General features: G+C 36.2%; 1 protein-coding gene and 1 long non-coding RNA gene across 5 annotated transcripts in view; both read left to right on the top strand.

Annotated features, from left to right (window-relative positions):
- Positions 1 to 26333, top strand: part of PPP3CA (protein phosphatase 3 catalytic subunit alpha) — a 308774-nt gene that overhangs the window by 55122 nt on the left and 227319 nt on the right. Inside the window, exon 1 of one of the 4 annotated variants that reach the window (XM_077882134.1) lies at positions 12136 to 12142. The exons of the other annotated variants lie outside the window; for them this stretch is intronic. The gene's annotated coding sequence lies outside the window, so the exon portion shown is untranslated. Of the gene's footprint in view, positions 1 to 12135; positions 12143 to 26333 lie in introns of those variants that run through there. 4 annotated transcript variants of the gene reach the window in all.
- On the top strand, positions 3053 to 13608 carry LOC144303756 (uncharacterized). The gene is made up of 3 exons (XR_013370731.1): positions 3053 to 3299; positions 9946 to 10215; positions 13405 to 13608. It is a non-coding gene; the product is annotated as an uncharacterized LOC144303756 (long non-coding RNA).

Below are 26333 nucleotides of genomic sequence, written 5' to 3'. Positions count from 1 at the left end.
GCTACTTTGGTTGCTGGCATGATTTTAACCTGGCAGGGCAAAGGACTTTCTTGAAGGTGACCTCAACCTGTCTGACTTGAGCAGTCTGAGGAAGGAGGGGAAAAAACACTATAAGGCAGCAGGAACTGGGTTGTTGGAAACTGTTGTGTTCATTTGGATTTTCTGAGATTGCATAAAGCTTAAGTTACCAACCATTGATTAACAAAATAACTTTAAAGTTTCTCTTTGGACAAATTTACTGAAAAGACATTTAGGAATTTTGTCACATTCATTAATAAAGAGAGGCTAGTTAATAGACAACTAGCTACTATTATGTTTCCTTTTTTTATGTCACATGATCCATAGATCCTGAAAGGCAAAAAAATAATAATAATTCTGTGTATGTCTTATTGGAATGGTGCACAGCTTTCCTGCCCTGTATGTAGAATGATGTGGGTTCTTTAAACAGAAGCTTGTGCACTTGAATAGAAGGCTGCGGAGGGCATCTGAGCTTCATACTCCCAATACTGAAAACTAGACTGTGTATCTAAGAAAATTAATTTGCCGCTGTTTTGATCAGAACCTTGTGTTTCTATGCAGAATATTTTCAAAACAAGATCTCTGTCATGAAGAAAAGGTTAATGTCAGTTCTTTCCAAAGATTCTTCTATTTCTTTTGGTGGTACAGTGCTAAACGTATATATTAAAAGGAATTTAGATAAATGAGTGTGACTTTTCAATTGCATTTCTAATGCTTAAGTATATTTAAATATGTTTGGAAGAATCAAAAGATATACAGCTGATGGCTATTCCAAAACTTTTAAACTTTGTTATAACAAGATAAATTAGCTAAGGTATTTTTGGTAGTAGCTATTTTTTTTTCCCCTGGAATTGCTGGGTTTGAGAAATGAAATACACATTTGAGATCATCTTTTTGTTTAATCTTTAAACATTAAGTGTTTAGTAAACATAGCTTTAAAGTACTTTTTTTGCCTTATTTTAAAACAAAAGATATATTAATATTATACACACACACACACACACACACACACACACTTTTTTCCTCAATGTGTACAACCTAAAATCTCCTGGAAAAAATATATATGCTTTCCACTAGGAAAAAAAAAATTACTAACAACTTTTAAAAGCCTACAGATTCAAGTTTGAGCTGTCAAAAACTGATCCTGGGCTGCTGCAGCTAATACATTCTCCTTAGGCCGAACCCAGTCACAGGTGACAGTGGATCCACTAACTCAAACCTTGTCAAAGGACCAAGTTCTTCCAACTTCTCTCTAGATGGCCTGTCATCACCAGCCAGGGCTGCTGATGCCGAATCTCTGATACTTTTTTTTTTTTTTTAATAGCTTTAGTGTAACCAATCAGTATGGGAATAATGGTTAAAATGAACCTTTGTCAAAATTCTGACATATAGAGCAGCCTGTAAGAGTATTTAGAGTTCCATTTCAAAATGAGGATAGGGCTCCTGAATGCTAAGAGTTTGATTATAAGAGCTCTTTCCACTGTGTAAGGAGGTTTTTGTTTTTTAATGAGAGGTTTGACTTTCATTAAAATAACTCCATAACTTTCATTCATAATCCATCATGACTTTTCTATCTTCTTGGTAATTTATTAGTATAGTAAATATTATCAGGTGCTTTATGACCTAACTAATTTGTGATCCCCTCCATGATGTATGCAAAATGTTTCAAAGGAGTCAGATGTCTCTGTAAAAGCCATGCCAAGATTGTGGTTGACATTTGTGCTCAATTGCTTTGAGATATATTTATGTGCTTTTACTCTGAAGAATAGACACTTTAACCATGCAATTTAGGGTTGGAGTTTATGCTGTTTTGCTTTTTTGTTTTTGTTGTATAATGTATCTGCCAAAACCTTTGTGGAAGGAGTACAAGTTCTTAAGTCTGTGTTCTATGGACTGCTTTTTAATGATTCACACTACCATTGATTACTGGCATGTTTCAAAGCAGCAGCCACTAAGTTCAGGAGTCCCTTTGTTGACTTTGTGGGTCATGCTTGGTAATCTTGGGAGAGGTGTTTCCTCAAGATAGGAATGGCCAACACCCTGTGTGTTAGAAAACTTTGTGGAATGTGTCTGTATGTGTATGCTTATATATGTATGTATATATACATATGCATGTATATATATGTGTTTGAAAGGGAAGGGAAAAGGAAATAGACTTGGTTAATTCTTTGAAATGTATATCATTGTTTTGGAAATTTTAGAACATTGGTTTATGTGATGTGATAGGAACAGGGGTAAATCTTTGTTCATTTACACTTAAGGAAAAGACATACAAAAATAGGAGTCTGTAATGATGTATTATACGCAGGGATCATCACCATTTTGCTCCATTTTCTTACAAACCAGTCATATTAGATTCAAATCTGTATAGGGGAAAACATATAAGTTGTTTATTTTTAATGGAAGTGATGGTTGGGAATTCATAAACTCCCCTAATGCTTGACAGCATTTGACTTCAGAGAAGAATACAGTATACGGATTGTTTAAAAATAATTCTTTGTGTCAAAATTAATATTGCATAAATATTGCATTCTATATTTAGCTGAAAACAACCTGCAAATTCTTTATTAGGTGGACAATCGGATTTCACCACAGTTAGGTATGAGTCAGTGCATATGACAGAGGGTTAGAATCCTTTTTTATTGTATTTGGATTTATGTTATAAATGTTTATTTTTTTGGTTAAAGATAACACATTGCTTTATGAAGATAGCAAGTTTAAATCCATTGATGCATAGGTATGACATTTTAATCCACATTTTTAAAAAAATATTTATTTATTTATTTATTTATGATAGACATAGAGAGAGAAGCAGAGACACAGGAGGAGGGAGAAGCAAGCTCCATGCCGGGAGCCTGACGTGGGACTCGATCCTGGGACTCCAGGATCATGCCGTGGACCGAAGGCAGGTGCTAAACCACTGAGCCACTCAGGGATCCCCCTAATCCACATATTTTAAATGATGTTTAGTTACTATTTGTTTAAAAGCAATGAAATAAAAACATTTCTCGCTATCCAGATTCCAATCTGTACAGATGACTAATCATGTAGCAGATCTGAACATAAAGGTTCTAGTGAAAAAATAAAAATTACAATAAAAGTGTATTTGCTCCCTGATTTGAAAGTACAGAATGTTTTCTGTGCCTTTTAGATATGGGGAACTATGACACTCAAAACAATGGTAACCATGGCGAAAGTACCTTACAAAATAAATGAAAAAAAAGAAAGAGAGAGAGAGATGTGGGGAAAGAGTAGGAAGCAGTTGGTGAAGTAACAGGCTGGTGAGTAAATAAATATTTAAACTTCATGCCTGGTTACTTGGGTAATCATGAGATTTGCAGAGTTATGTTGCATATTACATTTTACTTGATACTTTATATATCTTGTCTTGATTTATACTTGATTAAGCCAAATTTAGTACTGTTCAGAAACAAATGTTAAAAACTTCTTGAGTCTTAATTTTTTTATGTGTAAAAAAACAGGAAATAAAATTAGATAATTGATAAAGTTTTCCCAAATTCTTAAATTCTACAATTCTGTGACCCAGGAGTCCAGGAGTGGTATGAGTAAACTTTAAGTTTTGAAGGGACATTAACTCTAAGACTTAGAATCCTTGAGAGTACCCAGAAATCCCATTAGAGATTAATTTTTTGGAAATCCCATTAGGGATTATATCATACCTCCTGTTAACCTCATGTTAAGACTCTGTCTACTAGGTGAGAGTATAAAAACATACAAACAAAACACACACACACACACACACACATACACGCAAATCCTGATCCTAGCAGCTTAAGAAAAGAGGAAGTTTATTAGAAGTGTCTAGGGCAGCATTATTCAAAAGAACTTTCTTTAATGTTGGAAATGTACTCTAAACCTGGGCTGTCCCATGTGGTAGCCAGTAGACATACATGACGTTTGAGTGCTTGAAATATGACTAGTCAAACTGAGGAGCTGGATTTTTAATTTTATTTAGTGTTAATTTAGATATAATTTTTTTCAATATGTAAAGGAATCCTGAGAATAATTAAGCCATCAGCCTTGATAAAATTAAGAAGCCAAGGTGGCCCTAGGGACACAGGACTGCTTTGGGATCTTTAGAGAAGCAGGGGTGGTGGACTCTTCAGAGTTATGGTAACTATTTACCATGACCCAGATATTAGTGGCTCCCAGCCTGTGTTTATAAATCAAAACCACAACTTCCAGGGAGTGACAACCTGATTGTCTAAGCTTGGGCCTGGCGTCGACCCCCAAATCAATCAACTGTGGGTTGGGTTGCAGAATTAGTGTTCATATGGGAGTGCTGATGACAGTTCTCAGGGGAAGAGGAAGTGTTTTCCAGGCAGCAATCTCCAGAATTGTCTACCATATTACTTAAACCTTTTCTCCTTGCTGATTTTTCTAAATTTAAAATACTCTGAGTTTGTTAATTCATTTGTATTGCACCTGGCATATTTAGCTTTTCATTGCAAATTAAAATAGTTATGCTATTTGTTGATAAAACCTTAGGAACCTGAGAGACTAATAATTTATAATATTGTGTGGAAGGAAATCATATGTATCACAGCTAAAGGCAACAATATGAGTCATAGGAGTCAGCGGTCTTTTTTTTATAGATGAAGGAACCAAGGCTTAGATGTGTTTCCTCAAGTTACAAAATTAGTTGCCACATTAAGGCCAGATGCTTACTTTCATCTGAACCTATGCTGTGGACCAGTGAAACAGTAAAACCAACTGTTTGAAGAGCATCTTGCTGAAATTTGGGTGTTTCCTGTACATTATTTTTTGGTAAAATGGTAATGTGAAAAAAATTTGTGAGGAAGCAGAGTCAATGCACATTTTGAATTTTTGTAGTTTAATTTTCTTTTAAAAGCATGAAGGAAGTTTTGATTAAAATGAGATGTTTGTGTCATGTGAACTTACAAAATCATCTCTTCTCACTTAATACATTTGAACCAGATATTATTTGTCCCAGGTAAGTTAGGAACAACTAGAAAGAAAAGGTACCCACTTATTATGATTGCTGATTTCTTGGAAGTTAAGAGTTTGAATAGCTGTTTAAAAACCTATGATACATGTGTTGAGGACATCCCTGGGAAGAGATTGTCCTCTCTGTGCTTCAACCAGAGAGTATAAGGGGTTTGAGAGCCTGGCTTTGCTTCCTGCACCTTCTCAGGCTCAGGAACTGAAACTTGCTAAGGTGCTAAGCACCTACATTTGTTGTATTAAATTATGTTAACTGCAGTCAGTGGACATCTCTTGACAGTAGAATTATGTGGGATACAAAATTAACAGATGAATAGAGAGAGAAGAAATGAGATTTAATGGCATAGAATCCAGAGCAAGTGTGTCAGACATCAGCTTTCAAATGGGTTCTAGAAGCTCAGGGGTCAATGCGCTACAGAGAATATGCTACTTACCTTCCCATGTGCACCAGGACATGGGCAATTCAGGGCCTGATATTCCATGTGTTTCTATCAAATCAAAGCAATCATCTAGTAAGACCTCTAGATGCATACCTCAGAGCTTTAAATCCTCTCTTGATCTCTACTGAGGCCAATCCATCACATTTCTCCCATCCTAATCTCCTTTTCCATCTTCTGGATTTCACAGATAGGATAGAAAGGCTGATTTTTGTTATTGTTGTTTTTTCAGCCACCTCCTCGTGCTGGCTTTGCTGCCACCAGCTGGGTGTGAACTGGTCATCCGTGCTTAGACTGTCAAAAACACCCTCACTCAAAATAGGTTTTAGCAGTTAAGTCAGATCTAAATTATATTGGTAGTGGTATTATCTGTGCTCATATAGAATAACTGCAAACCACATTTAAACTATTCTTTAAAATACTGTTATCTGGAGTAGCTCTTCCCAGGAAAAGACATGTGGTGAGGGCTATCAAACTTAAATGTCAATTATTGTAGACATGGAAAGTCCTATGAAAATGTACTCATAGGCTGATATTTGAGAGTGTATTGAATGCAAATTCTTCTTCTGTGGTTATCCTGCTCCTGGTTTGTTATTTGTCATTTGGGAACCTAGTTAACTAGCAAGCCTGCCTTTGTTATATTAAGTCAAGCATTTTCACTAACTTAGAAGAAGATTATTATTTTATGCATAAGAGGAAGAGTAAAGGAAAAGAAATTTAAATACAGACAGCAGTTTGTTTTACTGAGTTGGACACTGTGTGTTTCACCACATTCCGATTATTACATTTGATTCATTTAAAACTCAGCCGGGTATAGCCTAAATAACTTAAGAACTTCAGACAGTCGTGGTAAGTTCTTTCTGACCCAATCTCATTAATAGCCAACATAATTTCATTAAAAAAAGAAAACAAAAACAAAAAACTAAACAAATCAAATAACCTTGGAACCTGCACACATTCAATTTCACTGAGGCCAGGGAAGGGCCAAGCCTTCTTCACTAGATCTCACTCCCCATTGCGTATATGAGGGCATTGCCCCAGCAAGTCCCTTTCTTTTCTGCATCATTGTTTTCCCTACTTACTGGATCATTCCCATTAGCAGAAAAACATGCTATAACTTTTTGGTCCTATATTCAACCATCTCCTGAGCCCACATTCTTACCCAGCTACTAGCAGAACTTCTTGAAAGAGTTGTGTACATTCGCTGTCTTTGGAAGGTTGCCTCCTCCTATTTTCTAGATCCTCCTCAAATGCTTTTCCTCTCTCTCTGCTCTGCTCAGAGCCTGATCTTGTTCTACTCGGTTTCTACTAACATCCCTGTTGTCAAGGCCAGTGATAGGCCCATCTAACTTGACGTGGCAGCAGCCTTATTATACAATTAATCCTATCATCTCGGGCAGCCTGGGTGGCTCAGCTGTTTAGCGCCGCCTTCAGCCCAGGGAGTGATCCTGGAGACCCGGGATCCAGTCCCATGTCAGGCTCCCTGCATGGAGCCTGCTTCTCCCTCTGCCTGTCTCTGCCTCTGCCTCTCTCTCTCTCTCTCTGTCTCTCTCTGTGTCTATCATGAATAAATAAATGTTTTAAAAAAAAATCCTATCATCTCCCAGGGAGCACTTTTTTTTTTTTTTTTGCTAGAGTATCAAGGCATCACACTCTCCTGCTTTTCCTCCTACCTTCTAGACTATTCTCTCTTTTTTGCTGGTTCATCCTTTGTTCAACCTCCATTGGGATGTCCCTCTTCTCTTCTCCATCTATATGCACCGGTGGGGTGGGGTCTCTGTTGCACATCATCTATACACCCATGGTTCCTAATTTTTGTCCACCGTTTGACTCTTTTCCCAGAGTCTCTGGTCTCATGTGTCCAAATACCTGCTTGACACCTTTGCTTGCATTCTGAATTAACTTGTTCACAAAGTCTTGCTTCCCTTTGTTCTTTCTGACTGGTAGCACTGGCCTTCTTGGTGTTCCTCAAACATAGAAAACACACTCCCAGATCTAGGCCTCTGTACATACTGTCACCTTTGCCTGCCATGCTTTTCTCCCAGACTTGCACACAGCTCATATCCCCACCTCCATTTGTCTATGCTCATGCACCACCATTGGTGCCACCATTTTCTCTTCTTCATTGTTTCCTGTAATCCTTATTTGACATGGTGTATATTTGTCCTTTTGTTAGTTTTCATTCCAAGGATGTATGATCTGTGAAGCAGTGACTTTTGTCCATTTTATTCACTATCATATTCCTATTTTCTACAGCAGTTCCTGATCCATAGGTGTTCAATTAATATATGTTGAGTGAGAGACTACATGATGAATACTATTACCATGATAATGTTGCATCTACTTCATTTCCAGGAACTGAAAATCTGAAATAGCTTAAATCCATTTCTCCTTTGAGTCTTTGCTTTAGATAATGTTTGTCTTCGGGAGACAGCAGCCCCTTGCTCTTAAGGGGAAATTTCCATCGTGCGCCTTTTCTTCTGCAGCTGTCTCTGAGCAAATTGCTCATCCTAGCTCCTTCTTGGAATGAATCTCCTCCTCTGAACTTCACTTGGCTCTTCCCTCTTCCATCTTGGCTTCTGTTCACGGAGCTTAGTTCTGCTTCCTGACCTCACAGAGCTTGCCCTTTTTATAGTAAAAAGCCTGTGGTGATGTCATGGGCTCAGCTGGTTTCAATCAGGTTTCAGGCTGAGCACAGTTGAAGCTGGTGAATGACTCTGCAAGTTATCTTTTGCTGGGCCAGACTAATTCTGACACAAAACATCACATTATATGCAGCACTAACCATTTAGCAATCATCACACACCAGTCATGGGAAAGGATTTCTTCACCCATTACTAATGGAAATTGTAAATGATTGTGGGTTTTTTGTACAAATTCAGGATTGTCAGGTATCTGATGCTGCTGGTCATCTGCTTATGGCCTCCCTCTGCTTCTGCCCCTCTAGTACCTCCTAACACATGTGTGTTGCCCTGACTTCTGCTTTCTAAATCTCATTCCTCAGACCCTTAATTAAGCTACCCCAAGCTTGTTTCCCACCTTGTTCTTACTCATCACTCTGCTGCTTCTGGATTTTTTTTTTTTTTTTTTTTGGCCTTGTCATCTGTAAAATGAAATTGAATTGTGTGTTTTGTGGCCAGACTATCTCCTTTTTAAAAATTGACTTGAATTCTAGGTGCTCATCTTTACTATTAAGCTTGGATCCCTGACAACAATTCCAATTTTCACTTTAGAACATTGAGCAAATTTATCTTGGTGAGAAGGTGATTGGCTTGAGATTGTTTTTTTTTTTTTTTTTTAAGATTTTGTTTATTTATTCATGAGAGAGAGAGAGAGAGAGAGAGAGAGGCAGAGACATTAGGCATCAAGAGAAGCAGGCTCCCCAGGGGGAGCCTGATGTGGGACAAGTTCCTGGGACTCCAGGATCACGCCCTGAGCCGAAAGTAGACGCTCAACCACTGAGCCAGGCATCTGTAGTTTGAGATTCTTCTATTCAAGAAGAGTATCATACTCCTAAGTCTGATGCAAGACCTTTTAGTTGCATTTTTTTTTTTTTTTTTTTGGTTGGGACAAATGCTTTATTAGGAAACTACTCAGGTTTCTTAAAACAAATCTGTCATATTTAAAAACAGTCTTGCATAGAATATAGTGTGTATGAAAAATAGTATTTGCAGAATTCTTGTACTCAGAGCTGTGGAAGTTTTGATAGCCAGTGGCATGAAGGGGCTAGGTGTCAACAGAGTGTTTGTTTACAGGGATGGTAGGGAATATGTAAAGTGAATGGGTGGGGGAGGGAATGCTTATGGCCAGCGTAATCACATAATTTGTTGTCTAAATCAGGATGCTTTGAAGATGCAAGTACTACAGGCAAAAACTGGGACTGCCTTATATAAACCCTACTGTGACATTGCTAACACATGTCAAATTATGGGTAGCCCTGGGTGACCTGTAAGATCTCAGGACTCAGTGGAGCTGATATCCTACCTTTATGGCATTCATGATCTACCTTATAACAAATAGAGAGACCCAGGAGGCATGCAGTTCAAGAGCCCCTAGGTTAGCATGGAGAAATCTGTTTCTGAGCAGGTGTTATTTTTAAACCACAGCAGATGGGAACATGGTGGAGGGAATGCATCTAGTTTCTCATTGGGTAGTTAATGGATCTAATTCTGAGAGCTAGCAAGAGACAAAATTTGGAGTAATGGGGTAATAGTGAAAGTTTGACAATTGGTAGGAGACAAATTTATTTATTTAAATGAAATAAAATATGAAAATATGCTGACCATAAGATTATAATTTAAAAAAAATGTATAGGATAAAATAAATTCAGTGTTAAATTTTTCTGAAATATTGAATATTAAAGTCATAGTTAAAAGAACTGTACTTAATTTTTCCATAATGGCTTTTACTTATTATTCATTTTTTATGTTTGTTGCCGTATTAGAATAAAGAAGTGGCTCTCTCTGCATATTAAAAAAAAAATGCCCTTTCTCTATATTGGCAGGTTCCACATTGTGACTTAGGAAAAATTCCTGGCTAACTTAGGCTTTAAGAAAAATCAAGATGGATCCTAAGAAGATTAAGAAGAGAACTTAAAAGACTGCAATAAAGTCTCTATCTTAGTATTATAACTAACTGCTTCATTTCTCATGGAAATTTCTGTTTGGAGGGAGCATTCTGTATCCTTGAAGTAGACAGAATTGTGAAACACTCTTAAACCATTGAGCAGCAGAAATTAGAGACCAAGTTTGCAACCAGCCAGTCATTTGCAATAGTAGGTACTTAGGTATTTGACAAATATTGTTGGCTTGATTTGTCTGAGGGTTGTCAATGAAAAAAAATTAAGCCAGTGTACATTTACCAATCCATTTTAATTTTTGATGAACATTTTGGCAAGGATGTACATACATCTCTATAGAAAAAAGTCAAGGTTAATTTTTGTTTTTGTTCTAATAAGAATTGTGTGCATGTGTGAATTGGATGTGTACCCTCATTCTGACCTAGGTAGTGGATGAATTTCTGAGGAGACAAGAACCATTAGAAACTCTTGCATAATTAGTTATCTAATTTTTTAAAAAGTGTTAGATTTGTTAGTAAAAAAAAATAACGAAACAAAAAAAAATACAACTGTGCTTCTAGGTATTTACCAAAAGGAGTTGGAAACTTCTGTCCAAGGGCTTCTGGGTGGCTCAGTGGTTGAGCATCTGCCTTTGGCTCAGGGTGTGATCCCAGGGTCCTGGGATTGAGTTCCACATCTGGCTCCCCGTGGGGAGCCTGGTTCTTCCTCTGCCTGTGTTTCTGCCTCTCTCATCATATCAAGCCACACAAAGAAGTGAAGCAACCTTAAATGCTGATTGCAAAGTGAAAGGAGCCAACGTGGAAGGTTTATGTCCTATATGATTCTAACTATACGACTTTCTTGACAAGACAAAACTGTAGAGACAGCAAGAACACCAGTGATCCTCAAGAATTCCAGGAGAGTATGGGAGAGCAGGAGGGAAGAACAGATAAAGCACTGAGTGTTTTCAGGGCATGGAGACTACTCTGTGTGATATTGTAGTGGTGAAAATATGACGTTATGTATTTGTCAAAATCCACAGAACTATGCAGTACCAAGTGTGAACCCTAAATTACATGTAGACTTATTTAATAATATATCGATATCGATTCAGTTGTAACAAATATGTCACACTAATGCAGGATGTTAATAACAGGAAAACTGGAAGGGAGTCAGGAGGTAGACGGAAATTCTGTACTTTCTGTTGATTTTTTCTGTAGATCTAAAATTACCTTAAAAACTAAATTCTATTAATATGTTTTTAAAACGAGCAAATCCCATTTTCTAGTCCACAGTGGGTATTTAACTACAATATGAGTGTGAGATGGGGTGAATGAAATAATGAACCAGGTGATAATGGATGTGAAAGTACCATGTAAATTATAAACGACTTCACAAATGTGAAGAAAAAGAAAAACAAAAAATTAAAAAAAAGAATATGATCATGAAAAAACTTCAGTGAAAGATTGAGATGGCATAAGAGGAATTAAAATTTGAATTAAAGGCAAACTAATTTTAAAAGATCAATCTTCAGAAAAAAATAATGAGTACAGTTTCCTTTAGATAAAGGGTGATAGCGATGCTTCTACATTGGGTGAATTAGAGGCCCCCTCATGAATCGAGATGATGCTTCTATCCTTTGGTTGTGTTCTAGGGATTTCAGGTTACAAGTTTCAGAGGGGGCACTTCTCTGGAGGTATTTTTAAATTTTCTTCTGTGTTTCATGTGGTCAAGTTTCCGTAACCATATTATACAAAACCTTGATAAGACATAAATGTGACCTCTTTACATAATCAGCTTCTCTCAAAGAAGGTTGAAAGGGAACTAAAAGAAATAGATAGGTGGATTCTCATTTGCATCATATTTTATAATTTTGGGTCTTTGGTCTATAGAAAGCTTATAACATCTTTTGTTAAGTTCTGCATACATTTTGGAAAGACCTTGGTTTTTTTACTTTTATCTTTGATAATATTAAGTGCAAAAATGTTGAAGGTGGACTGCTATTTTTCCTGTAATGAGCCTCTTGTTTTGTTGGAAAATAATTGTGAAAGGAGCTTTGTAATGATTTCTTATTGATAGAAGTGTATTTTCCCCAGCCTTAGGTCATCTTTGCAGTGGTCTAGAGGCATGTGGGTGGTGAAAGGTGGTACCGTGTTACCAATCACATTTCTGCAGGGTTGGCTGTGAAAGGCGGTATAACTTTCTGTAGGCTATTACAGGGTAGAGTAACATGCTGTAGGAGCAGAGGGCAGACACTGACCCCCAGCCCTGAGGCATCAGAAAAGGTGTCCTGTGGGAAGTGACAGCTGAATGGGACCTGAGAGACAGGTGGCAGTTAGCCAGGTGAGGAGCTGCTAAGAGAGGAAGGGCTGTAGGTGAAGGACTAGGCAGCCCGTGAAGAAGCTTCTGTTAGTCAAGGCAGAGGAGCGTTTGCAGAACAGAAAGTTGTTCTTAGTGGCTGGAATACATACCGTTAAGTGAGAGGTTAATGAAGAAATAATGAGGCTAATGAGGAAGTGAGGTCGGAGGCTAGGCCTGCCAACCATGTTAGGTAATTAACCTTTGGAGCCCAATCAATGAAAACCATTCAGTTTTATTTTTGGACTTTTGAACATCTTATGATTAAGAAATAAAACTATGTCTTAATGACTGGCTTTTTAAAGGCTTTGAATGCTATTATTCACACATCTTATCTGATACTAATTGTCTTATTGCTTGAAATGGCTTGGAATATAATAAATCACCTGTTAGATTTATAATAATCTAAATGAACCTTCACTTTAACTTGATTAAAGTGTTTTATGAAGTGAAACATTAAATAAATTATATAGACTAGACTTGTGGAAAGGCAGGCTTTCTCTAAAGGCTGGAAAAATGCTGAAGATTTTACAAATGTGGAAAATGCTCCAGGTATTCTTTTTATATAATCCACGACTTTCATGCTATAATACAGTAAATGAAAAGATTAAGTTATAGAGACATGTTTATGAACTGGAAGTGTCTCCTTTAGAGAAGTTGGGAAATCAGAAATTAATGTTGGGTAAGCATTCATGCAGAATAAATTTTGTCCTAAATTACTAAATAATTCAACAGATCTTCAGTATCATTAGTTGAAATAAAGTAATTGAAGAGTTTGGAAGTTGTAGCAAAATGATAGCTGGGATTTTTTTAATAATGGGTAATGATTATAAAATAGACTGAAATTTAAATATATTTTTCATCTATAATGTTTTCTTTTAATCTACTCTATGTTATTTAGGGGGTTATTTTATAGTTTCTTTATATAAAGCTTTTTCAGGTGTTTATTTGCTTAAATACATTTTTAAAAACTTAGGTTATGATAGCTTTCTATTGCTTTTTGATTCAGCATGTTTTCCTGTTTCATCTTTTTTTTTTTTCTTTTAGTCTGCAGATACTGTCATTCCTCTAGAAGTGGAATTCCTCTAGTAGAAGCCGCCTTAGCCATCTTTCTGAAATAATTCCTCCATTCCATTCCTTCATCCATTCTGACCCTAGAGGTTCAATATATATTGAAGCTTATTTTTAAATAGAAGGGAAATAAAACTACTTACATCTGAGATTCAGGCTTATAAATACGAGTTGTCTTAATAAAATGAGTGGTTTTAATTATTATTATTTTTTAAATTCTTTTTAAAAAATATTTATTTATTCATGAGAGACACAGAGAGGCAGAGACACAGGCAGAGGGAGAAGCAGGCTCCATACAGGGAGCCTGCCATGGGACTCTCTCTGGGGACTCCAGGATCATGCCCTGGACTGAAGGCAGGTGCTAAACTGCTGAGCCACCTGGGGATCCCCCAAGTTTTAATTATTATTATTCTCTATTAGAAATAGAATCTAAGAGTGAAGAAATTATGCTCATTAATTCAAGAGTAATAGATATCCTTGTGTGTTGGGAAGTTGAAAACTAACCTTGATTTAGGAAGTAACACATACCAGTTTGTGTTTTCAAAATATTAACTAATATATACCACTCTTAAATTGATAATTATGCCACCAATTGGAGGATCATAATCAAAACTTTTAAAATTCATCCTACTTTGAAGTAGGGATGCTCTTAAGGTCTGATGCTACTTCAAATGATTTAAAATCAATCTGGAAAAAATTATTTTGAAGAAGGTCTGAAGCCATTTTAGTTTCTCCTCTGTTGTCTTTTCACCCCAGCTCCTAGCTCTTCATTCCTACCTAGGAACAGTTTGCTCATTGTCTACCTTGTCAACTAGTGCCCTTGCCCTAAGGGAATGTTTAAAAGTATTTGTGTTACAAGGTGTTTCTCTATAAATAAAGTACATGTTGTGCTGTCAACAGAGTTTGCCATTGAGCAGATTTGATACAGTCTACCCATGGAGAGTACTTTTGTTTAACAAATGCTTACCTAGTCCTTGACTCTGCCAGGTACTATTTCAGGTACTTTACAAATACCAACTTATTTAGTCTTTTTTTTTTTTTCAACTTATTTTGTCTTATGAAGTAGATTGGTATTATTATTAACCAAATTGTGCAGGTGGGGAAACTGAGGCACAGGTTTTTGGACTGTATGTGATTCTTCTTGCGTTGCCTCTAAGTAGAAGTATCAGTACAAAAGAGAAATATGCTAATGGTCTGTAATGTTGGAAACTTCTTTCTTAGGTAAGTTTGTATTGAATAGATAAATGAGTCTTGATATGATTACCTTATTATATTATATAGTACCCTGTACTTCTTGTGCATGATAGGATGAGACAGTCCATCTCTGGAAGGTACCCAACAACTGGGTTTAAATTCTGACTACTGCTTAGTTATAATTCATATTATAATTCATATAAATTCTTTAATGGGTAGATGTCTTGAATATAAAATGGAACTAAATGTTCCATAACGTAGTTATGGTTTTAAATGAGATAATGAATGTAACAGGCCAACTCTACTGAAGGTATTCACTAAATGGTATATAGCATTATTAAATGCTATATAACCAGAATAACAGAACTAGAAGACGTAGAGTGGAGGAGAAAAATCTAAAGCAGAGTTTCAATATTATATTATTGACTAGGGATGGTGAATGAAGTATTCCAAGCAAGTGTCAAATTACTTAACCTAACTTGCAGGTATAGGGAGTGGGGTGTCAGGGAAGTCTTTTTGAAGCAAACTAGGCCTAACTACTAATTTAAAACATGGTATTATTCCCAGTTATTAAGTGAATTAAAATAGTTAAATCATCACATTGTTAAGAGTGACAAAGATAGTTGCAGTATGTTATATTTTAAATTTTGTTTTAAGAAGATGAATTGCATCAAAGTGACATTGACATTTGTTTAGTGAAGGCATTTTTGTTATAGTGTGTGTGTGTGTATGTGTGTGTGTTTAATCCCCCCCATGTTTTTGGATGTATCTTTTATCCTTGTTTGTGACTTAGCTACATTGTATCATTTCATAAGGAGAAGACTTCGCCTCTTAATAAACAGCAGGAAGCTGTCCATTTCCGGTGGTGCTGACTCATGCAGTAACAGGAAGAAAAATAGTGTCTGAAGATGAGAGGGGGAGGGATAAGATCCCCTCCCCCCAAAAGGAGACAAATTCAATCCAGAATTAAAAGCAACATGTGTGATAGATAAATAAGGCATAGGTCAGAAGTTTTATCCTTATTTATTGCATTTTTATTTGTGTTTGATTCGTATTCCACTGGCTCACCAATGAGTAAACAATTGCCAATGCTTTCTGCCTTTTAAATTTATGGTTGCTTTGTCCAATTAGAAGGCGAAAAGAGAATATCATATTTATACATAAAACATTAACTTCTGCTTCTAATTGATGTTATATATATATGTATATACACGTACACACACACGCATAATAGAGACTAGCACTTACCAATTACACTTGGCACCAATAAATTATTATTGGTTGAATGAAAAAAGGATTTGTTGAGTGGACTTAATTATATAATTATCTAGCTGAATGCATAAATTGTTAGTATTTCTAATGAATTTATTGTTGACTAAATGCTACTTTTTACTTAAGGTGGTTTAGAAAACATATGGAGTCCTATAAAGAGAAACCCAGAGGACTTGAAAGGGTGGGTGGGGAGCACACCCAGTGTGCCCAGTGGAAACCAGTGTCTGTATGACATTAGGACCCTGAGGAGCACATATATGAAGTGGTAGGTATATTTGTCCGTAGCTAAAACTAGTGACCATCCCTAATCCTCACAGAATCACCACTCTCTGCATACCTTTCAGGTACAGAATTTCTTCTGTTTTCTTTGTTTGATATTTATAATGTAATGCATATTAATTACATTTTATAAGTTTGGCTACAAAGTAATGTCTTTTAGAGGGAAGTGTGACTTGACGTAGGTAAAATGAGTAAGTTTTATAGTAGTTTTGATAGGATCACAAGTCTGGCTTGTTTTGGAAGCCAGAAACTTGGCATTCCATGTAATATGGGAGACTAACAAAAAATTATTAAAATGATTTCCACATGTAGATTATGGAACTATTCCTAAATATTCATAGAATCACACTAAATTTAACCTACTTTGGAGTAAAAAATGCCAAAAAGGACTTCTATACCATGATTTACTTGAATGCAAATGATGATACTGGTAATTAAAAATGGATCTTATCCAGTTGCTAAAGCTTATGTAGGGAATCAGGGTCTGGACCAGCCAACCTGTAAATTAATAAGTAAAAACCAATCAATTTAAACAAAGCGAGTATAAAACAAGTTGGATGGGCCCTTTTTGTCAGTATACCAATGTGCCATTTCTAGGAGATATTCCTTAGTATAACTATTTAAATAGACCAATAAGGTCTACTTGAAAACAGTTTTTGGTACCTCATTTCCTGTAGCTTAGTGCATCTGAAATAATTGGTAAGCCATTGTTTTGTTTCTCTAAACATACTTTTAGGAACTTACAGTATTTATACAGTGAGCCTTTCCTTTGTATCTCAGAGTTTGCAGTCAGCTTAGTTTGAACATCCTTATCTGGCACCTGAAGTTAGACATTCCTCTATCCTGTGATGGAATAATAGTCTGAGATACACATTTACAACTAATGAAACGTACTTCTAGAACGTGTGTTCACATGGGCACATATGCACGTGTGAGTGGACTGTGTCTTTCATGGATCTCATCGATACTTCTTTTTATGCAATAGCTATAGCCATTTTATTTTATTTTATTTTTTTAAAGATTTTATTTATTTATTTATTCATGAGAGACAGAGAGAGAGAGAGAGAGAGAGAGAGGCAGAGAGAGAGAAGCAGGCTCCATTGCAGGGAGCCTGACGTAGGACTTGATCTCCAGGAACAAGCCCTGGGCTGAAGGCAGCAAGCACTAAACCACTGAGCCACCGGGGCTGCCCGCTATAGCCATTTTAAAAGTTACTGATGTTAGAAAATAAAATTGCTATAAACTCAGCACCTTCTTTTTCATTTTGTACTCTTGGACATTGCTGCCTTTACGTAATATTCTCAAGAACTTGATCTCCACGTAGCACACTCTGAAGCACATGAAGTGCATTTTCATTACTATCTCATGTTATGTGCCTTTAAGTCCATTTATTAGGTACCCTTCCTAACATTTAGTGAAATCCTCTGCAGCCCATCTATGCCACAGAGATTACCATAGGAAAAATGAAAATTTACGAAATGTTAGCATGTTCCAGGAGAGATGTAGGCCAGCTTATGGAGGCTGGCTACGTAAAAGCCTTCCTTCTGCTAATACTACATTTCTGGAGTACTGCCACATTTGGTCTCTTATCTTACAAATACTTGTGTGTTATCTTCCTTATGATGTTCGTGTTTAAGTGCTTAATTATGACAGCAGTACACTTTCTGTGCTTCAGCTGTAAAACAAAGTGGATAGCACCATGGTACACTTATGTTTCCAACAATCTAACTTAATGAGTGCTTGTTTGTTTTATAATTTCTTTAAAAAATTTTTTTAATGAGTGCCTGTTAATACCAGCAGGTATTCTGGATTATGGGGATGTAGCAGTTAAACACACACACCAATTTCCTCTTTGAGGCTTAGATTCTTTTTTTTTTTTCTTTTGAGTAGACTATTAATTCAATGGATAGCCCATTGAATGATTATTATTCAACACTTTTTTTGAATAATGATGCTTCTGTGTATGATAGGAGGTGAGAAAATTAAATAGCATTTTATCCCTGCCTTCATGGATGGGAACAAACAACTTAATGTTGTTTACTTGAATTCTATAATATGAGTTAGAGAAAAGTAGATTTCATAGAGACAGTTTGGGCCCATACTGTGCAAAGCCCTGAGTAACAAGCTAAAATGATTGCATTTAATTCACTTGTGAATATGGAGCTGGTAAAGATTTAGAACGAGAGTGGCATGATTGCAGTTGGGCTTTGGAAGAATATTCTATAATCAGGGTATATAGGAGTTTATGGTCTAAATTGTAAGTAAAACATGGTCTGGTATATGTCTGGAAAGATTTATTATAGCCTGTGGTAAGCAATGGATTGATAAAGGTGGATAGACCAGTTAGGGAGATGTCACCATGTTTTAGGTGGAAGTAAAAATTACCTAAAGCAATATATTGGCCCTGAGAGATATATTTGAGACAAATGATAGAAATACCAACTAAATAGGAGACCTTGGTAACTGACTGCATGCATGAGGTGACAACTGAATGGGTCTTGGGTGACCCCAAATTTTTATTTAGTAGTTAGAGTAGTGGGCATGTAATAAAATACGGATGCCAGGAGTTGGGAGAAGGTTTTAAGAAAACTGGTATACAAGGAGGTGGGCAGGAAGAGAGGAGAGGAATCAGCAGGCTGGGGCAGTCTGCATTTTCAAGACATTCGTATAGGAGGATAAGTGATCACAATGGTATTACATTGAGAGGGAACAGGATCAGAGGACAGGCTTTACCCTCCCTCCTTCCTTCTCTCTCTCTTTCTCCCTTCCATCCTCCCTCCCTTTCTTTCTTTCTTTCTTTCTTTCTTTCTTTCTTTCTTTCTTTCTTTCTTTCTTTCCTTCTTTCTTTCCTTACATAGAAGGGGCTTGAGAATTTTTGTACAAAGAGTGAAAAAGAGTCAATCCCCAGGGAGAATCTGAAGTTGTAGGATAACTATTCTACATAATTGATGAAAGAATGGTCTAGACTGGGCAAAGAAGCACTTTCAAGCAAATGAGTGGAAGATTCCCTTGGCAAAGAGGAGGGATGCTTGGAACTCAGAGAAAAGAGTGAAGGGAGAGGGAATGAGGGAGCAGATGGTGTTTGAATTGGTGAGGACAGGATGAGTTGGTGAGGACAGAACGGAGTCTGTGGAATCTCAGTGAGAGGGGGATCTGCTCAATGGTCTTGGCAAAGCTTTTTATTTTTTTTATTTTTTTTTATTTTTTTATTTTATTTTATTTTTTTTTTGGCAAAGCTTTTTAAAGGCAGAATCCAGCATTGATAAAAACTAACAGTAAAAATGAAAAATGCTGACTCATTTGGTAGTAATAGACATAATAAGTGAAGTTGGTGACTGCATTCTATAATTTTTATAGAAGTGGACTGAACAAATAATGTTTATGAACTTTGGGCCGCTGATATTTAATCCAAGTCCCGCGAGCCAACGGAGTTAAAAGAATCAAGTGCCAAGATCAAGTTCATGAACATGACATAGTAATCAAATCATGACAATGTCCTTGGCTTTTTCCCCAAAGCTGCTAAGGAAGATACTTTGGATACAAACAAGTCTCAGATTTGGTTCACAGGTATGTTACTTGCCTGTGGGGCTAATGAGTTAGTCCTAGTGTGTCTCAGCACATTCATGTACATGATATGCTCTATGGGATTTGAGTCTTCCTTAACTTTGTTTAGTTATGGAGGGGAGGTAAAGGTGAAATTGTATCTTAGGTTCACCAGGAGTTAAATGACTACAGTGTTACTTTGTGTTGTGGACTCTGACCTGCCGCTCTTTCTAGTGATTCTGACTTATCCAGGATGCTGTTCTAGATGAAGATAGTTTTATGTGTTCTGGTTGAGTCTAGCCTTGTGGTCGAATCGCACTGGAGCCAGAGAAAGAACCGAGACATCAGAATTCTCCCCTGCAGTTGCTGAAATTCCACTTTGTCAGTATGGACCAACTGAAGAATGTGATCAGTAGAATGTGACAGACTTTTCCTTCCGTGTCTCAGATTTCTTCCACTGATGATTAACTGTGTGCAGATATTTTTGTAGAAAAGGAGTAATGTCTCTTTCCCATTTGCTTTAGTTGAAAATAATTATGAGAATATATAGATTGTTCTCCATATTGTTTTTAATCCAGGCCATTTAATGTATCTCTGAAAAAGAGGAAAGTATTTATTTAAACTGAGAAAGTTAACAAGAACCTTAAAAATTCCCTTATATAATTCTAGTGTCCCCTACACACTTGTCTGCAGACATGGCACGTTTTCTCACTCGTCACTGTTCAGTTTACAATATTTCAGTTGTTTCTCATTAGTGGCTGAATTAAATTGAAGGCATTTAATCTCTCTTTCCACCTTATCATTTTCTATGCTAAGGTTTTTTTTTTTTTTTTTTTTTTTTTTTTTCTGAGACTGAAATCCTGTTACACTTAGAAGGAGGCTTAGTTATTTGCTTTCCGGAGCATGCCACATCCTTTCCCATGTCCTTCTTTCCGTGCTTTTGCTTATCCTGACTGCCCACCCTATCCCAGTACTCAAAGATGTTGGCTTTTCTTCTTCAAAGCACACTTCTACCTTCAGAAAATATTGTGTCAATTAACTACAAAAGATGGGAGTAGGATTTTAAAAAATTATGTGTCATCTGATTCTAGATATTGCATGGATCTGTTAAGCCAGTGTTTAATGTAAAGGCAAATTTTGAGGAAGCTCAGTAGCTGAATTATGCCATTTAGAAGTAGCCTCATGTATTATTACTTTGCTTAAAGTCTTTGATGGTTTCTCTTTACTAAAGGACAAAATCTAAGCTTCCACTATTATGGAATCTTTGTTGCTTCTCCACTAGGCCTGCTGTTGCTTCAGAGGCTTGGCACACGGTCATCCATATGCCTGGAACACACTTCCCTCCACTTGTTTGCCAGAATAGGTGTCCCCTCCTTTAGAAACCATTCTTCCTTACACTTTTCTCTTCCAGTCTTAGTCTAGTGTGGGCTTCAAGTATTTCTATTACTAAACCTTAGGCTTATAACCTTCAAAGCAGATGTCATAGTACCATTTCTGTACTGTAATTTTTTGATTACTTGTCATTCCCACTAGAGTATAAGTACCTGGCATTGTAATCCCAAGTATGTAACACAACTTTTAGCAATTTCTCCACCCTGAATAAATATTGGTTGGAAAAAAAAAAACCCTTTATTCACATTTATGGATAATTAATACATATTATGTATTATATTGACTTACGAACTTTTTAATTTAATGGAAGAATTTTATTCAACTTTTAAATGAATCATTAACTTATCCTGTATCTAATGTATATTCTGTTCAGTACATGAATTATCTACTAATATATTTTTTTTCTAACAATTAGGCAACTGAGTTTCATTTTATAGAGTCCTCACTCAGAATGAGGGTGTGGAAATCTATACATACATATTATTTCATCTCTAGGTAACCGATGAAGCCCCAGGGGAGAGTCAGACTGGTGAAAAGATGTTTATCTCACCATGTCATAGCCCTATCAGCTGTTTGAAAAAGATAGCCAGGATGGTAATCTGGTACAGGGGTGCCTCATGCTCTTCGAGTATTTGGCTTGTTTATGGACAAGAATTAGTTGGTTAGATACTATAGATGGGAGAGGACAATAGTACTCAACAATTATTGAGCACTTATTATATGTTCTCTCCTTTGAGAATATTGTACAAATAACCCTTAATTGAAAATGCTTTCAGGAGTTGAAGTCAGGTTCACTTGGGAGATTTCAGTGTGGACTATACTCTTGTTTGTCATCATATTGTCTCTGAGTCTGTCAGTGTGAAGACATTGTCTTCATGTTGGTCCCAACCTTGACTTCTCTTTGAAATTGTATTAGTAATTCTTAGTTATAGGTTTTAAATTTTGTTTTTAAGCTGTGGTTGGTGTAGACTGGGTAAATAATACCATGATTTTAAATGAGAGGTATTGGATATAATAAACTGATTTTTATAATTTATTAGCAGCCATCACATAGCCAGGTCGATATCTGAATTAAATAACCTCATTGAAATAGTATATTTACTTTAAATTGTATTTACTTGTTTATACTTTTGATACTGCATATAAGTCATAAAAGCATAAGGATGTGTATAGCCATTCTTTTTTTAAATTTTCAGTAGTTTGTCCATCTTGACAGAGTTTAGGAAAAGAGTAATAAGCATGTAGGGTGAATGAAAGAAAATGTAGAGTTTTGGTGAAAAGTAGAGTAGATGGGAGGAGGGAAGAGGCTTTAAAAACAGCGTGGAATTATTGTGATTCTGTCTAAGGCACTGGATAAGAAAGTAGGTTTGTTGAAGTATAGCATCATTCTACTTTCTGTTTGTATAAGTAAACATAATTTTTCCATCAGCAGAGATAACACATAAATTCCACATTTCCTCTAGCATGATGTCACAAATAAATTTGTATAAATATAATACTTTTTCCAGGTAGAACATATAAACAGCATTACTGTAGAAACATTTCCTTGATTTATTTACCTGTGTTATGTAATTAAGTCCTCTATCTTGTGAGTGAATGATCAATGCAGTTTGTCAGTTCAGGTTTTTTTTTTTTTTTTTTTTTTGTGTGTGTGTGTGTGTGTGTGTGTGTGTGTGTTTTGTCAGTTCAGTTTTATGCATTTGGAATCATGGTAAATGTGTTATGTTTGATTTGAGGCAATGTTTGTTGTTACTCTTGTATGATTTTTATTTCGCTTATGATTTTACTTTGGGATTTAGTCACTCCTTACCTTTCATTCAGCTTCTCTTAAGCCAGATGTTGATAAAAAAACAGAGAGAGAGCATGAGTGAGCAAAAACTCACTGTTTATATTTATTCATGTTGCTAAGTGATTCGTGTACAGTTATCCATTGCCTGAATCACCATTCATAAAAAAGGGGTTCACTCTTCTTTTTGTCCATGTTCTATATTTATTAGAACATTCTTCAGGGTTCAGGCCAAACTAGTTAGGAAAACTCAAGATGAAATACTTGAATATCTTAAAGAGGCAGACTGTAATGCATTGGCAAATGGTTTGACAAACTCGACTGTAAGGAATATTTATGGAAATCGGTGGTAATGTGAAATTTTTCTGATCTGTTCCTGAATTGCCTTTCTTTTGATAACCTAGATCAGAGATGAAGGCTGCCTCCCAGCTCAAATAGAATTATTTGGCCTAAAAAGAGATTTATATAGTTTACATTAGTCTCAGCATGCAGGATTCAGAAGTTTTCACAACAAATCTGATTTTTCATGGCTGCCTCCTCTAATTAGAGCATGTGTGGCCAGAACCTTGCCTTACCATCTTTATGTCCTCTTCCCTCCATGTACACATTCAGTTACACTGCTCCTCTGGCTCCCATAGGTATATGAGTTTGCTACCCTTTCTTGGGTGGTTAAATGAGATAATTGTTTAATGATATTTTTGAATTTGACAAAATCCTGTGAGAAATGAAGAGTCATTGGCCTGCTGGCCTGTGCAACTGGCCATTTAGAATGTAGATTAACTCTGAGAATGAGAGACCAGGGTTAGCACAATAAACTGCATTTTATGAGGATTTGTACCATGTGCATTTTTCCAACTGTTAGAGTAACTGCTTTCTGATTTCCAAAAAAGTAGTTCATAAAGAAGATTTAAGAGGAAAATTTTTGCTTTCCTTAATAGCCCTCAAAAGTCATTTCAGTTTTTGTTTTAAAGATTTAAAAAACCCAATTCCTGTTAAAATGTAAATCTCCAAAAATTCAAATGTAATTGTTAAGTATATTACCATAGTAATATATATACTATTACTATAGTAGCTTCTTATTTACTAATTAAGTGCTGGGTCATTATGAAAAAAAAAGCGAGATAAACAAACAATATACCTCCCTTGCAGGAATTTATGTGGACCAAAAATATGGAAATATATTTATGCTTTATTTGATTAAATATGAATGAAATACTTTAAGTAAAGGAATAGTACATTTTTTTCTGCCTGGTTCAGAGTCTATATTTAAGGGGAAATTTGCTATTTAGTATGAGAATCAATGCATTAAGACAATCTGGTGGAAAGATAGAGACTTAGCAATTATGATATATACCAAGTAAAGGACGCTTGTCACCGTTGTGTCAACCCAAATGGCCTCACTTAGTAATTTGGTAAAGTGAGAAGAGTGATCAAAAGAAGACAGCATAGCAGATCTAAATTTCTGTTCTACTCTAATAAAACTCTTGAATGGTACCTTCATGGGCATGATATACAGTAAAACCCATATGGATTAGATGATAATGTGGTTGAACAGACTTTTCCCTGCTTGAACGGAGGAACTGCCCATTTAATTAATGGATCATCGTCAGTCTGGAAAGGTGCTTCTAGTGGTGAGCAGAGGGCGCTGACCTTTTTGTGTGCATAGGGTGGGAGGTTTGAAATTTTGGCATTAATGTAACAACAACAACAAAACCCAAAAACCTTAGGATGGTATGAACGTAGAAATATAAAGTTGACAATGGAAGATAATAACCCAGAATTTTAGAAAGCTCTCTTCCTTTCAGGTAAGAAACACATCTTATCTGTCTTCTTTTTCTTATTTTTTATATTCTTGATGACCATCATATTGTCCTCCATGAATGAGGCATTCAAAAACATTCGTTTGTTGATTAATCACTGAATGAGCTGTAATATTTATTTCTGGGTACTGGGGACAGGAATGGCACCTAGGCCAAGGCCCCACTCTTAGAAATTCTGATGTCATTGATCTCTGATGGGCATTAGCATTGGCATTGGCATTTTGTAGAAGCTCTTCAGATAACTTGAATGCTCAACTGGGGTTAAGGACTAACAGTTAAGTCATTTATAAGTCTAAAATCTTCTGAGATGGACAGAAGTTTGCATATTCTCATGAACTCTGCTATAGCAATTGCTTAGTGGTATATATTTGCCCTAGGACTTTGCTTGTTGAAGTTGAGAGCTGAGCAAATGAAACTATCCCTGTGAATATGTGATATAAGCTGCAACTTAAATGTATTTTCTCAAGTACATACACTGGGTGTATGTACGCATGGGGCATCATAAGTGTGTTAACTTCATGTGTGCTGTGAATTAGAGTGGTTCTTGGCCTTGTTTCTCTCTTCAGTTGCTTGCTCTCTGGCATCCCCTCCTCCCTTCTGGCTCCTTTGAGCACCCCCTGCCTAAGAGAGCATACCAGGGCCACAGGGTCAACCATGGGCATAGAGTTTAATGCAAATTTTCTTCTCAGCAAAGTAGCTGGCCCACTAACTATGGGAGTAAGGTGGTCAGGTGGATAGTTACAGCTAACAACAGCCTGATTTGCATTTTTCTAATTATTCTTAGAAGGCAATATATATAGTTGAAAGTTATGGAGCATGCTATTGTCCCAGGTAATTAAAACCATGAGAGTCAGGAGACCTGCATCATAGCCTCAGATGTGTAGGGGCCACCTAACTTTGTGACTTTCACTTACTTACCTGCCTTTGTGCCAGTTACCTTTTTGTAAAATGAGAAGCACAAATTAAGCAAATTAAGCAATCACTAAGGTTCCTTCTGGCTTTTAAAATATAAAATTCTTTTATTATTAACTTAAGAAAACATAAGTATCCACTTGTAGCTAAATACTATTTTACCAAAAAAAAAAAAATACTATTTTACCAACCTAAAAAAAAAAATTCAAGCTCAATATAGCAGTGTGGTGAATGATGCTGATAATGCATGTGTGGGGACAGGGAACTTATAAGAAACCTTTGTATCTTTTCATTTTTGCTGTGAATCTAAAACTGCTCTAGAAAAATAAAATCTTTAAAAGACCCCAACAAAAACTAAATAAAAATTAATGACTTCAACAATTTATGTAATTTCATGCATACCCTTAATTTTGGGATATTTTAATTTAACCATATCTCACTGTTATAAGTTAAGACTACACCAGTCTAGAACATTTTTAGAATCTGGAAGAAGATGAAGGCCATGGGGATATGTGTGTATTACTATTATTGATTTCACTTAAAGTGCTTCTATAAAATGTAAATGACATTGACTTTGCCTATTTGCAGAGTGGTTATTAGTAAAGGGAGGGGCTTGGTGAGTTCCTCCTATTCTATGAACCATGAGAGGTTAACCTCCTATTCTACTAAAGAAAAAACAATCTATTTATTTTTAAAGATTTATTTAT

Source organism: Canis aureus, chromosome 33 (genome assembly GCF_053574225.1).
Source record: "Canis aureus isolate CA01 chromosome 33, VMU_Caureus_v.1.0, whole genome shotgun sequence".
Taxonomy (NCBI): domain Eukaryota; kingdom Metazoa; phylum Chordata; class Mammalia; order Carnivora; family Canidae; genus Canis; species Canis aureus.
Note: the sequence above shows the minus strand (reverse complement) of the source record. Positions and strands in the feature narration are given on the sequence as shown.